Source organism: Herpailurus yagouaroundi, unplaced genomic scaffold (genome assembly GCF_014898765.1).
Source record: "Herpailurus yagouaroundi ecotype Mexico unplaced genomic scaffold, PumYag 190, whole genome shotgun sequence".
NCBI classification, from domain to species: domain Eukaryota; kingdom Metazoa; phylum Chordata; class Mammalia; order Carnivora; family Felidae; genus Herpailurus; species Herpailurus yagouaroundi.
The window spans coordinates 7,690,766-7,703,762 of record NW_024412421.1 but is presented as its reverse complement, the minus strand read 5'-3'; the positions used below and the strand labels follow the sequence as shown (position 1 = coordinate 7,703,762).

Sequence of the window (12,997 nt, the reverse complement as noted above, 5' to 3'; positions counted from 1 at the left end):
AGAAAGAAAGAAAGAAAGAAAGAAAGAAAGAAAGAAAGAAAGAAAGAAATGGAACACCTCTCCTAAAACTATGGGTTTCAAACTGAGAACGTCCTTATCAAAGGCATGGACAAACTCTTTTAAAAATTATGGGGCACCTGGGTGGCGCAGTCGGTTAAGCGTCCGACTTCAACCAGGTCACGATCTCGTGGTCCGTGAGTTCGAGCCCCGCGTCGGGCTCTGGGCTGATGGCTCAGAGCCTGGAGCCTGTTTCCGATTCTGTGTCTCCCTCTCTCTCTCTGCCCCTCCCCCATTCATGCTCTGTCTCTCTCTGTCCCAAAAATAAATAAACGTTGAAAAAAAAATTAAAAAAAAATAAATAAATAAAAATAAAAATTAGCTTTAAATTATATCCCAGGATACCTATCTTTACACGTACAGTTAGCTCCTGGCCCCCCTTTTCGCCCGATTTGGTGAATGTCCTGTCTCTGGAGGTGAAGGATCAGAGGTGAGGCACTGAAAGATGTGGACACGGAAGAATCACCCGGGGCCAGCATCTGGGGTCAACACTGGCACTCCTTCCTCGATGCTGCCCCGAGATGGTATTTTAAGGGGCAAGCAAAGGGCTGTAAGTGTGCATACTGCCTCTCCCTTAACTATTCTACAAACAGCCTGTACTTAAATCTCATCAAAGACCAAACAGGGCTCCCATGCATTCAAAGTTTGGTGGCAAAGGGGCGCCTGGGTGGCTCAGTCGGTTGAGCGTCTGACTTCGGCTCAGGTTGTGATCTCACAGCTCGTGAGTTCGAGCCCCGCGTTGGGCTCTTCGCTGACAGCCCGGAGCCTGGAGCCTGCTTCGGATTCTGGGTCTCCCTCCCTCTCTGCCCCTAACCCCGCTCGCATTCTGTCTCTGTCTCTCTCAAAAATAAATAACCATTAAAAAAAAATTTTTTTTTTTAAGTTTGGTGGCAAAGATTTTCTTTTGCTTTTTCATACCTGGGCGTCTTACACCCAAACCGTGGTGATTCCCTGCCCGAAACGGTCTCTGGATCTAGTAACAAGGGGGCTTGTTTGGGAAGGGGACAGGAAACGTAACTTCAAGAATCTTCTCCTCCCACAGCTACTCCCAAAGCCGAGGGCTTTGGCTTGGTCTCTTCAGATCGGCTGCTGTTTGCTTTCTGCAAAGGGTGTTCGTAATAAAAGTTTCACAATGTGTCGAGAACAAGTTTGCTAACGACAAGCGAAGGCTTGTCATGATTTTGTAACCAATTATTTCATTTGTGTTTTATAAATCGGTCATAAATGTCGTTGACTAATTGCTGTCCTCCCCCTCCCCCCCCACCCCCCCCCCCCCCCCGGAACAAACAGGCAACCTTGTACCACTCTTGCCAGGGGCCAAGAATTAATGGCAGGCTTTAAACTAAACTTCACCTATTTGGAAGGACATCAGTGGCGGCTGAGGACACACTAATTTCTCTACTCACCACCACGCCTCTCTGCCCTGAAGAACAAACATATTTCCGTCATTCCACTCTCTACCCAGGAAACTCAGATGCCAGGAGAAAGCATGAAGGACGGGCCCCAAAGAAACAATATTAAAATAATCATATTACAATATCACGGACTTCGTCAAAGTCTTATCTGATCATTACTAAACCAGCAGTTACTCAAAAGCACACATTGAGTGATGATTCATCTGTTTGAGCGTGGCACGAACGCTGTCTTCTACTGAGGCTTAGTAGCTCTGGGAAAGGAGATGTGTGTGAATAACGTCCTGCCTCACAGTGAACTTTAAAGAATAACCACATTCCAAAGGCTGATGCCAGAGGCGGGGAGGAGAGAGAAGTAATTACTTTGTGATGGGTTAAAAGTCAGCAAGGAAAGAAAGCTAAGGGCGGCTCTGTCCTACCAACTTTTCTGGAACTCTGCTGTCTTAGTTAGGTCAGCCTTGACAAAGGATCTATGACTCTAAAACAAAACAAAACAAAACAAAACAAAACAAAAGCACGAAAAAATGACATAAACGTGAGAAGCTGCCCTCGTTTTCAGAGTAACTACATTCTTCACCATAGCGGTGGAGTCTACAGAATTGTTCAGTAATTGTTCAGAACCCACCCAGCTATGAACACCTCCCTTGGAGAATGAGAAGGTACTGCCACGAAGCACCCAGCTCGCCTTCTGTCCATTTTGTGCAAGCTGAAGTCACGACCGTGGCTGAGAGGCCAAACCCGGCCCTCGCACGTGTTTTTAAACTTTAAAAAAAAAGTCAGCCGTCAACATTTCTACGGAAGTACGTTTCATTAAAAAAAAAAAAAAAAAAAAAAAAAAATCTGGATTTCTGGCTTCTTTCGGAAAAAAGCGATCTGGCGGGTGCATCACAACGGGATCACCTGGCCCCATGGCCGGCAGTGGGCTGGTCACGGCGACCGAGGGCTGCAGCAGAGGACTGGCTGGCTGTCCTCTTGCGGCTGAAGTGTGCTTTCTGGTTCTGTCTGGTGCCCTCAGCTCCCTCCCACACTGTACCTCGCCCGCCTCCCTCGCTGACATTACCTGCTGGCTCCTGTGCGGGTCTGGGCTGTTTCTGCTGTTTTGCGTAACTACTAATTAACTGCTCTGCAAATTCCCTATTTGAAGGGGGGGGGGGGGGGATATTGCAGAAGCCCTGAGTCCCATCGAACAATTCCAACTGTGACCGAAATTCCACTCGGTGTTTGAGCTTCAGAACAACGCCGTGCCACACATCCCTGTGCCTGTCTGAAGGCATCTCGACCCCCATCCGCTCAGATAACCTAGCGGTCAGCCTCTCCTCCAGGTATCCAATACCCTAGGGGGTCTGTGGCATGTTTTGTGGGCAAACTATGAAAACGAACCACACTATTCTCTAAAGGAAAAAAAAAAAAAAACCACCACATTCTATTTTTATTTACTCGTATTACTACAAATTAAGTCTGTTCAAAGTTGACCTATCAGACATGCATTTTTTCAGGCCCACTTTTTTTTTTTTTTACAGTTATGATAGAGAAAACCATCCATTCTTCGTGATCTATTTTTTTTATAATGAGGACCACCAAAAAATGCAGAGAGGAATCTCAGGACCTTTGGAAATAAAAATGAATGTACATATTTTGTGCTAGCTGGCAGTAATTACTTTACCATGTGAGGCTCAGGGTAGGTAGTAACGTGCAATACCTTTAAACTGGGAGCTGTCCCAAAAAACAAACAGGAAAAAAAAAAACAAAACAAAACACCTGACCTCTGACCCTGTTTTGAAGCATCACTACCCGCTTGGGTAGTGTTTGCATGTTGAAATATTTATTTCCTTCATAAAAAAATCTATCTGAATATCCAATCTCTCGGCAGAAAAGAGTCTTATTTCCATGTTAGCAGAAGCCCTTAAGTAATTTGGGGCTATGATCTGAACACTACAAGCTTTACCCACTTAAAACTTTGCCAGCTTCAAGCTGCATATTTTTCTCACCAGCTCCTCATTTGCAAAGCATATTAGAGATTCAGGTGAAAGGTGACCAAGTTTCCATAGCTCGGAAGCCCAGTTAGAAAACTAGGTTTCTTGGGCAGAGCCACCACGAGAGCAGTATTTCTGGGCCTTCTGTCACTCGAAGACAGGGCTCGTATCACCAGTGCGGATGAACAAGTTCTGACGAGCAGGTATTGTAATGGCAACTTTCGGGACGAGGTGTGGGAGAGACTGAAACCTCTCTGAACCCTCCAGGCAAACAAGCGATGCCACTGAAAACGCCTCTGGATTGTGACATTAGGGCACAGGAACATCGTCAGGGTGAGGCTTTCTTTATCCGCTCACTGATCATGGTATCTGAATGAAAGGCCTAATAAAAGTCACTTAGACTTTAATTTCCACCACGGAAAGGAAAATTGAAATCTCACGTAAGGCGCCCTCCCTGCATCATATTCGCAAAACTGGGCAGGCCAAAGGGGGGAGGTGCAGGTGAGGCGTGCCGTGCCTTTCCGCGAGCGTGCAACCCTCCACCTTCAAGGGCAGTGAGGTTGAGATTAACAGCCCCCCAGCTCCGACTCTGCAGTGCTCGCCAATGAGAAAGTGTGGTGGGGTGAGCCTTTGCCTCATCCTTCTCGGAGGCCCAGGATCCAGATACTAAAATTAAGCTCAGAATGGCTCTTAAAAGCCATTTAGGGCTTTAGGTTTTCCTTCACGGCTGCTGACATTACTTACGAGGGGAGATTGCTTTGCGTTTTTGGTGCAACGATTGGGGGAACACAAAGGAATATGCCACTTGAACTTTACCTCCAACTGAAAAAGAAAAACCACTTAAAAACTTTTTTTTTTTAATGTAAGAATCGTTGACACGACCTTCCCTCCAAATTTGACGACAGCTCACTAGGCCTGAAATACTGTGCAGAACCCATGCTATCCCTCTCTGAGGAAAACTGGCTAAAGTCTGTTTAGCCTTGTGTACAACGTGAATCTGTGGGAATGTAGAATTCTGTAATTCCAAAGTACAACAAAGTGGTTTTTGCAGCTAATCCTGTGTCCGTTATGGTTGCTCTAGGAAGGAAAACAAAACAAAACAAAAAACCCAACTATGTTGCAATGAAAAAGAAAACTGTTGTACACCGAGCTATTTAAACACAATCTTTTCTCTTACCCAAGAACTTCCCATTTAGATTTATGATAAGAACAAGCCTAACTCCTAGAGCAGAAGTATGCATCCGCCGGACAGCATTGTCAGTAGCCGGCTGTTCGATGCTGCTTCGGATTTACAAGCAAAAGGTCTTACAGACAGCTGTTTGGATCCTAACCTGCCTGGAAGGAGAGGCACTTTGTAGGACATATACGCTGTTGATCGGGGCCTCAGCAAGTGTCTCCAGCACCTTTGGGCAAATCAGAAAAAGGTACCCCGTGTGGGCAAGCAAAGTCTCCCAGTTTGGAGCATGGGCTGGACATTAGCTCTTCTTCACAGCAGCTCTCTTACCCAGGAGCCCATATGCAGTGTGTAACCTGTGTGGCGAGTCTTGAACGTGACAGATGCAGAAGCGGGGCTTTTTCTCAGCCACTCTGGTTTCCATGTAGCAAAAGTTTTGCTAAATAATCTTACCAGGGGGTGCCTGGGTGGTTCAGTCAGTTAAGCGTCCGACTTCCACTCAGGTCATGATCTCCCTGTTTCCAAGTTCAAGCCCCACGTCGGGCTCTGTGCTGAGAGCTCGGAGCCTGGAGCCCGCTTCAGATTCTGTGTCTCCCCCTCTCTCTGCACCGCCCCCGCCCCGGTCCCGGCCGCACTCTGTCTGTCTGTCTCTCTCTCAAATATAAATAAACGTTAAAAAAATAATAATCTCACCAGAACACAGAGGTCAGGGACTAATTTCACAACTGATAAAATGGCCTCGGGAGCATCAAGTTAGAAGGATGAGGAATAAATCAAGGGATTCCAGTCAGGAATAATTAGGAGTCGCCACAGAAAAGTGCAAAGGCATGTGGTTTCACGACACGATTAACCAGTTCTTCTAGACTTAAGGGTGGGACTGGTTCTATCTTCTTCATAGTTCGACTCGTGAAGGCCACACACAGCTGGGAGCAGCGGGTTTGGTTCCCTCACTGGTAGGAAGGGCTGTGCGTGGCCTGCTGGTAAGCAGCAGAAGCTTGGAAGCCGGGTTTTCAAGTCCAGAGATGAGAGTTACTGAGCTCGCATGCTTTGGCTTCAGGCTTCCTGTGCAAGCCAAGAGCTCCAAGGACAGGGCAAACTGAATGAAGGCCAAGGGGAAGGGGGCAAGTACCAAAAGAGCTTCAGAAATGACCAAAAGAGCTGGCACATCTCAATTTTAGCATGGACCTAGGAAAGCAAAGTTAGTGACTGCAGAGTCATGTCAGATGTACGAAGACTTCCTAGTTCTCTTCTTTACCTCCATATTGGGATTCTGCCCCCAAAGTTAGTTATAATTGTCAAAGAGTAGCGACACCTTGATAATGAGCTTGTGACTTTGTAGCTATTAACAATTAACATGTATGCCTCCAAAGTGGGGGGCAGAGATTGACATAAGACACAAGAAATTCACATACATACCCACAGCCAGGAAACATGAAAGATGTCCAACCATAGTAGGGACAAAGAAATGAAATGAGAGGTAACTTTTTGCCCATAAAATTGGCAAAGATTTTTTTTTAAATGGTAATATTCCATCCTCCCAAACATGAGAAGAGAAAGGCATTCTCAAAAACTGTAGATGAAAATGTAAATTGGAACATCTTTCTGAAAATCAAGTGGGTAATGTTTTATTCAAACACTCACTGCACACATATTTATCAAGTACTACAATGTGTTGTGAACTTACAAAGTATACTTCCTTTCACCGTGTAATTTGATATCTAGAAATTTATTCAATAAAGGCTCAAAGATTATATAAAAGGATATCTGTCATAATATTTAAAAGTGAAAAGGTGGTGCGTGGGTGGCTCAGTCGGTTAAGCGTCTGACTTCAGCTCAGGTGCTGATCTCACAGTCTGTGAGTTCGAGCCCCATGTCAGGCTCTGGGCTGACAGCTCAGAGCCTGGAGTCTGTTTCAAATTCTGTGTCTCCCTCTCTCTCTGCACCTCCCCCTGTTCATGCTCTGTTTGTCTCTCTCTCTCTCTCTCTCAAAAATAAACAAACATTAAACAAATTTTTTTTTTTAAGTGAAAAAAGAGGGGCGCCTGGGTGGCGCAGTCGGTTAAGCGTCCGACTTCAGCCAGGTCACGATCTCGCAGTCCGTGAGTTCGAGCCCCGCGTCAGGTTCTGGGCTGATGGCTCGGAGCCTGGAGCCTGTTTCCGATTCTGTGTCTCCCTCTCTCTCTGCCCCTCCCCCGTTCATGCTCTGTCTCTCTCTGTCCCAAAAATAAATAAAAACGTTGAAAAAAAAATTTTTTTTAAATAAAGTGAAAAAAGATATATAGTTAAACAGATTGTATATTTTGAGGGGGATTATTCTTGAATGAAATGTAATTAATGACAAAATAATCACAAAATAATATTCTGTGAAAAAGAAAGATACAAAAACTTTTTAAAACAGAAATCTTTCTAATCATACACTCGATGCTAACAGTTCTGGACTGTAAGATTATGGGTAATTTTTGTCTTTTTCTTATACTGTTATGTAGTTTTCAAATATTCTACAAGGAGAATTTATTAGTTTTAAAAATAGGAGGAAGTACTGAACAACAACAAAAGAATTCGCTGAAGGGCAAGACGTATTTGCTGTTTTACAAAAACAGCCAAATGGGAACGTAAAAACTCCAAATGTACCCTTCAGTGGAGATTTACAAATCCTGAAGATATGCAAATTTGGGGTCCTGAAACAATGTTGAAGGAGCCTATGTAAACAGAAGTGGTAAAGGTTCAAAACAGAAGATCCATCAGAGATGTCCCAGGTTAATCTCTTCATTGGATAGTTGTGGCAACAAAGACCAAGTATTGCAATGACCCAGGGTGCCTGGCTTCCAATCTATGCCTTTTCCATGACACTAGGGACAGCAATAGGTTCCATTCTATATTTTAAGTGCCAATCAAATGGTGGTAGCTGTTCACTATGCTCTGTTGAGAAGACTATATAGGAGCTCAGGAAGGAAGAGGCAGTCAGATTAGTGACATCTGCATGGGCCAGAGAAGGGGGAGTGTTGGTAGGTATGCCTCATACATGACATTCTGCAAAAAAAAAAAAAAAAAAAAAAAAGACAAAATACTGTCTTCTCCAAACCAGGTGTTGGTCACTATAAAACAGTAAATGTTGGAGAACCTGGCTGGCTCAGTTGGTTAAACGTTCAGCCTCGATTCAGGTCATGATCTCACGGTTCGTGAGTTCGAGCCCCACGTCTGGGCTGTCAGCACAGAGCCTGGAGCCCGCTTCGGATTCTGTGTCTCCCTCTCTCTGCTCTCCCCAGCTCACGCTCTGTCTCTCTTTCTCCTTCAAAAATAAATAAACATTAACAGTTTTTAGAAATAGTAAATGTCTATTTCTGGGGGAACATTTGATATAAATTAGGACTAAATACAATTATGGCTCCAATGGGCTAAGAATGAAGAGGCAAATTTATACTTTCCGATTGAAAAGGGGCAATTCCAGGTTTCATAAAGGGGCAGCATCATGCTTCAAGGAAATATTTATACTCCCTCCACACAAAGAAGCTGGGAGGCAAAAGCTAAAAAGTTGAAAGCGTGAATGCATGCCTTTCCTCTGGAAAGTGTCAAATTGAAATAAAGTTCAAAAACGTGAGGGACGCTGCATGCAAGTCTTGATGCTAAAAAAAGCCCGAAACCAATCAAGCCTTGGAGAAACTTCAAAAGTGTCTACTTCACAAAAAAGTTAATAATGAATGAAGTCTACTGACACCTGTTAAGTAGGGTGTCCATAGGGATAAGACCTCTACAGGGAAGTCACACCTGTGAAAATGAATAGGAAAATAGTAAATAAAATACCAGCAGGTCAAGTCCATCTGTGTATTACATCACAATCAAGTCAGGTCCATTCCAGGAATGCAAAGATGGTTCAACAGCATAAACTCTAACAATGTAATATATCACGTTTACAAATTAAAAGAAAAAAAAAAACAACATACGGTCATCTCAGTAGACAACCTCTCTCCGAAAAAATTAGGATCCAATTGAATGCAATATGCATCAAAGAGGATAAAAACTCCTTTACTTGATAAAAAGTATGGACTAGAAATCTCAAACTGACTTGTGCGACACTGGAACTGTCATAGTTAACAATAAAAGAATATAAAGCTGCCTACTAACTCTACTACTGTTCAACACTTTTCTGGAAATCTCAGCTAAGACAGGAAGAAAGATAAATAAAATAGTATCTGTGTTGGAGAGAAAAGGGCGACATCATTGTTACGTTATATCATTCGCTATCCAGAAATTCCAAGGAAATCAACTGAGAAACTACTAGGAATGAGAAAAGAATTTAGTAAGGTATACAAATAAAGATAAAAACTCAGCAGCTATCCTACATGTGTGTAATTCCATTGAAAATAGTGACACTTTATGGGGCGCCTGGGTGGCGCAGTCGGTTAAGCATCCGACTTCAGCCAGGTCACGATCTCGCAGTCTGTGAGTTCGAGCCCCGCGTTGGGCTCTGGGCTGATGGCTCAGAGCCTGGAGCCTGTTTCCAATTCTGTGTCTCCCTCTCTCTCTGCCCCTCCCCCGTTCATGCTCTGTCTCTCTCTGTCCCAAAATAAATAAACGTTGAAAAAAAAAATTTTTTTTAAAAATAAAAAAAAAAATAGTGACACTTTAAAATACCTAAAAATAAATGTAAAAGGATGTGAAGAAAAGTTCTAAAACTCTACTTAAAAGACACAAGAGGTAACAGTAGCAAATGAAGACATACATTATTTTAATGGATGAAGAAAAAGTTTGTTTTAAAGTTCTCTAACATAGCAATCTATAAATTCAATGCACTCGTTATAAAAATGCCAACAGCATTTTTAAAAAAATGGAATCTGACCACCTGATTCTAAGTTCGTTTGGAAGTAAAAGGCAGGAAACAGCAACAAAATTATTTAAAACAAGAAAATGAGAGGGGAATAAGCCCTCCATTTCAAAACATAAAACTTTGGTAATCGGGCCAAAATATAAATCAAGGAACAGGATTAAATACAGAACACACGAAGAACCACAAATCAAAAAGAGAAAGACAAACAACTTAACAGAAAATTGCATAAAGGATGTGAACAGATGAAACGAGAAGAAAAAGTAAAAGGTCCACTAACACCACCTATCAAAGTGGCAAAAATACAATGATCAAGAGTGATAAATTGGTATCAGTTCTTCATACACAGTTGATGGGAATGTAAATTGGCATAGCTCTTTTAGAGAGTGATTTCACAGTTACTACAATCTTCAATGCACACACATCTAACCTATTAGTACCATTGCTGGGGATTTGGCTGCAGAAATAGTCCATATATGCACCAAGAGTCATCAGAAGAGGTAGATCAAACAGGACACACACCAAGCCGATCACATCACTTTTCCCCGGGGAAAGCAATATACTTGGCGGGGCACTCAAAGGAAGTCTGCTTTTCTGGAGAGGCAATACAGAGTCATGGTGACCTGCAGACAATGGAGCTAGGCTGCTGGTTCTGTTACTTAAATCAACCTGCCCCTCAGCTTTCTCATCTGCAAGTTGGGGGTGATAACAGTCCCTACTCATAGGGTTGCATCAAATTCATATACATCAAGCATGTGTCTAGCATACAGTAAACTATTAGGGGGACAGAAATATTAGCTGTTAGGATGAGCTGTATAAAATTGCTGCTATGTGGCTGTTTTGATCTATAGAAATAGTAATTTTCTATGGTCCAAGTCAATGTTCTTTATATTGCTTTTATTTTTTAAAATAAACATTACATGCCTTTTTAAAAAAAAAAACTGTGGAGAAGCCATGATGGGGGTAAGATTAGTAGAGAGGGGCTGAAGGAAGTCACTGTGTGCAGAGAGATATTAAATAATCTCAATACTGTGTCTAGAAAGAGCTTATCTTTCGGGGAGGAAAGCCAATATTTAGAATAACTTCGCCAAGTAAAATTTGAGACATGCTTTCAAAATCTATTTTGTGCATATTTCCATATGAACCCACTGGACCAAATCTTTATACAAATGACTATATTCTGTGCAACAATAATGTTATGAAACCTGGAATTTCAAAGAAATATTTAAAATGTAATAATGTATACCTTAGCATGAAATAATTAATAAAACGTCTTTTGCCAAAGTATTACATACTGCTTTATCCTAAATAAACAGCATGTCTTAAATTTGTTATAATTATAACACCCATATAATGTTAAGGACACAGCTCTAACACATGCACACGTGCGCGCACACACACACACACGCGCGCGCGCACACACACACACACACACACACACACACACAGACTACTATAATATTTAAAACCGAATTAAGGGAATGTCTGTATTTAAAAAGGGTTAGATTGGCCTTGGTTTTTTGAATGCCAGCATCAATTTTTAAATGTACTCTCTATAAAAACTCGTGAAACATTCTCAGCTGAAGTCAATTTAGAAAGAGAAAAATTTATATAAATATAAAAACAAATCTTTGGTATTAAATACACAAACAACTCCGGGAGAGTCGAGAGTCCTAGGAAACGGGGCTATAAATAGTTTGACATTATTACACAATCTTCTCTGCATATCTTGTAATAGAAACTGCTACGGGTGATTGAAGAAATAAGCAACTTTGACATTTCTGAATGTAACTTCAGGAGATTATTTCATCATAAAGGATTGGTGCAGAATATACTAACCAACAACTCAATATCAAAACTCTCCTTGCAACTCTAAAACACTGCCGAATGACATTTAAGATAATCCATTTATCACCATCCAATACAGGCTGCTTGTTCACAAAATGTCACTGACAAGGCTGGAGCAACCCCGTCCCCAGGCAGTGAGTACATGTGACAAGGAATCTTTAATATAGCATCAGCTTCATTTCCTTATATGCTACTGCCGTACCTTGGACTTTGGCTCCCAGAGTTTCTGCAATTTATACGAGCAGCTGTACAAATGAAATGCCTTCTCTTTTTGTCACACACCACACAGGAACATCCCCCTCCAAGGATAATGAAAAGTCTGCATGTTCATTTGCACGCACGCAATTTACTCATGGTGAATTGTTGATGTTTCTATCAGCCGTCCTGGAAAAGCTCGGTGCTTCTACTCTCAACACTGGTAATTCTGAAAATGGCAATAATTCTTTATAATAATAATAAAGGTAACAGAGACTTGTGTTTATGTGCTGCGTCTCTGTATTTCCAAGTTGTTTTGTACACGATACCTCATGCTTCTCCCCAGATCCCTGTAAAGTTTAGTTATGAATTCCCAACATCTTATAGGTGAGAGGAAAACTGAGAGATAAGTGAGGTTGTTTCTAGTTTTGTTTGTTTGCTTGTTTGTTTGTTTTTGGTTCAAGGCCTCAGTGCGAGCCAGAATCATTCAATGTTGCAACTGTAATGATCCTTAGGGGAGAATTAAGAAGCCTTCAGTTTGGGAGCACCTGGGTGGCTCAGTTGGTTGGGCATCCAACTTCGGCTCAGGTCGTGATCTTGCAATCCGTGAGTTCAAGCCCCGCGTTGGGCTCTGCGCTGACAGCTCAGAGCCTGGAGCCTGCTTCGAATTCTGTGTCTCCCTGTCTCTGTCCCTCCCCTGCTCACTCTCTCTCTCTCTCTCTCTCTCTCTCTCTCTCTCTCTCTCTCAGAGACAAATAAACATTGAAAGAAAACTTTTTAAAAAAGAAGCCTCCGGTTTGGAGATCAACTGGTGTTCTGTTTGACCAAATAGGGCCCACAGGTCTACATATCTTTATAAAAATATCTGAGTTTCTGAAGGCACCTGGGTGGCTCAGTCAGTCAGGCATCTGACTGTTGATTTTGGCTCAAGTCACGATCTCATGGTTCGTGAGTGCAAGCCCAAGTCCTGCTCTGTGCTGACAGTACGGAACCTGCTTGGGATTCTCTCTCCCTCTCTCCGCCCCTCCTCTGTGCTTATGCACACACGCATATGTGCGCACACTCTCACTCTCTCTCAAAATAAATAAACAAATTTTAAAAATATATCTGAATTTCAGGCTTTCCTTGAAACAGTAGCAACACTGGGCCCACATCCTGCGGGGAAGCAACTGGCTCACCAATTAAATAAAGCATGCACTCTACAGTTCACCACCAGTGCATTTCACTCCTTATACGTATGTTTTATACACAGCAAAACACATGGATCTTAAAAGTACAAGTTCAATGAGTTCTGTAAAAGATATACACGCCTGCGTAACAGTCACCCGACCTCACAGTTCTCTCGTGTTCCTTTCCAGTTACTACCCCTCTTCCTTGCTCTTTCCTTCTTACTCATCTTTGTCGCCTGCGTTTGGACTTGAAATTCCTCTTCGGATTATAAACAGGGAAGCCAAACCCTCCGGAAAGGCGGAGCCAGGAGTACAGTAAAGGCTTCCAACTTCTGGTCTTTAATACC

General features: G+C 42.6%; 1 protein-coding gene across 4 annotated transcripts in view; it reads right to left on the bottom strand.

Moving 5' to 3' along the window:
* FTO (FTO alpha-ketoglutarate dependent dioxygenase) overlaps nt 1-12,997 on the bottom strand; it is a 393,836-nt gene that overhangs the window by 114,181 nt on the left and 266,658 nt on the right. The window lies entirely within an intron of this gene.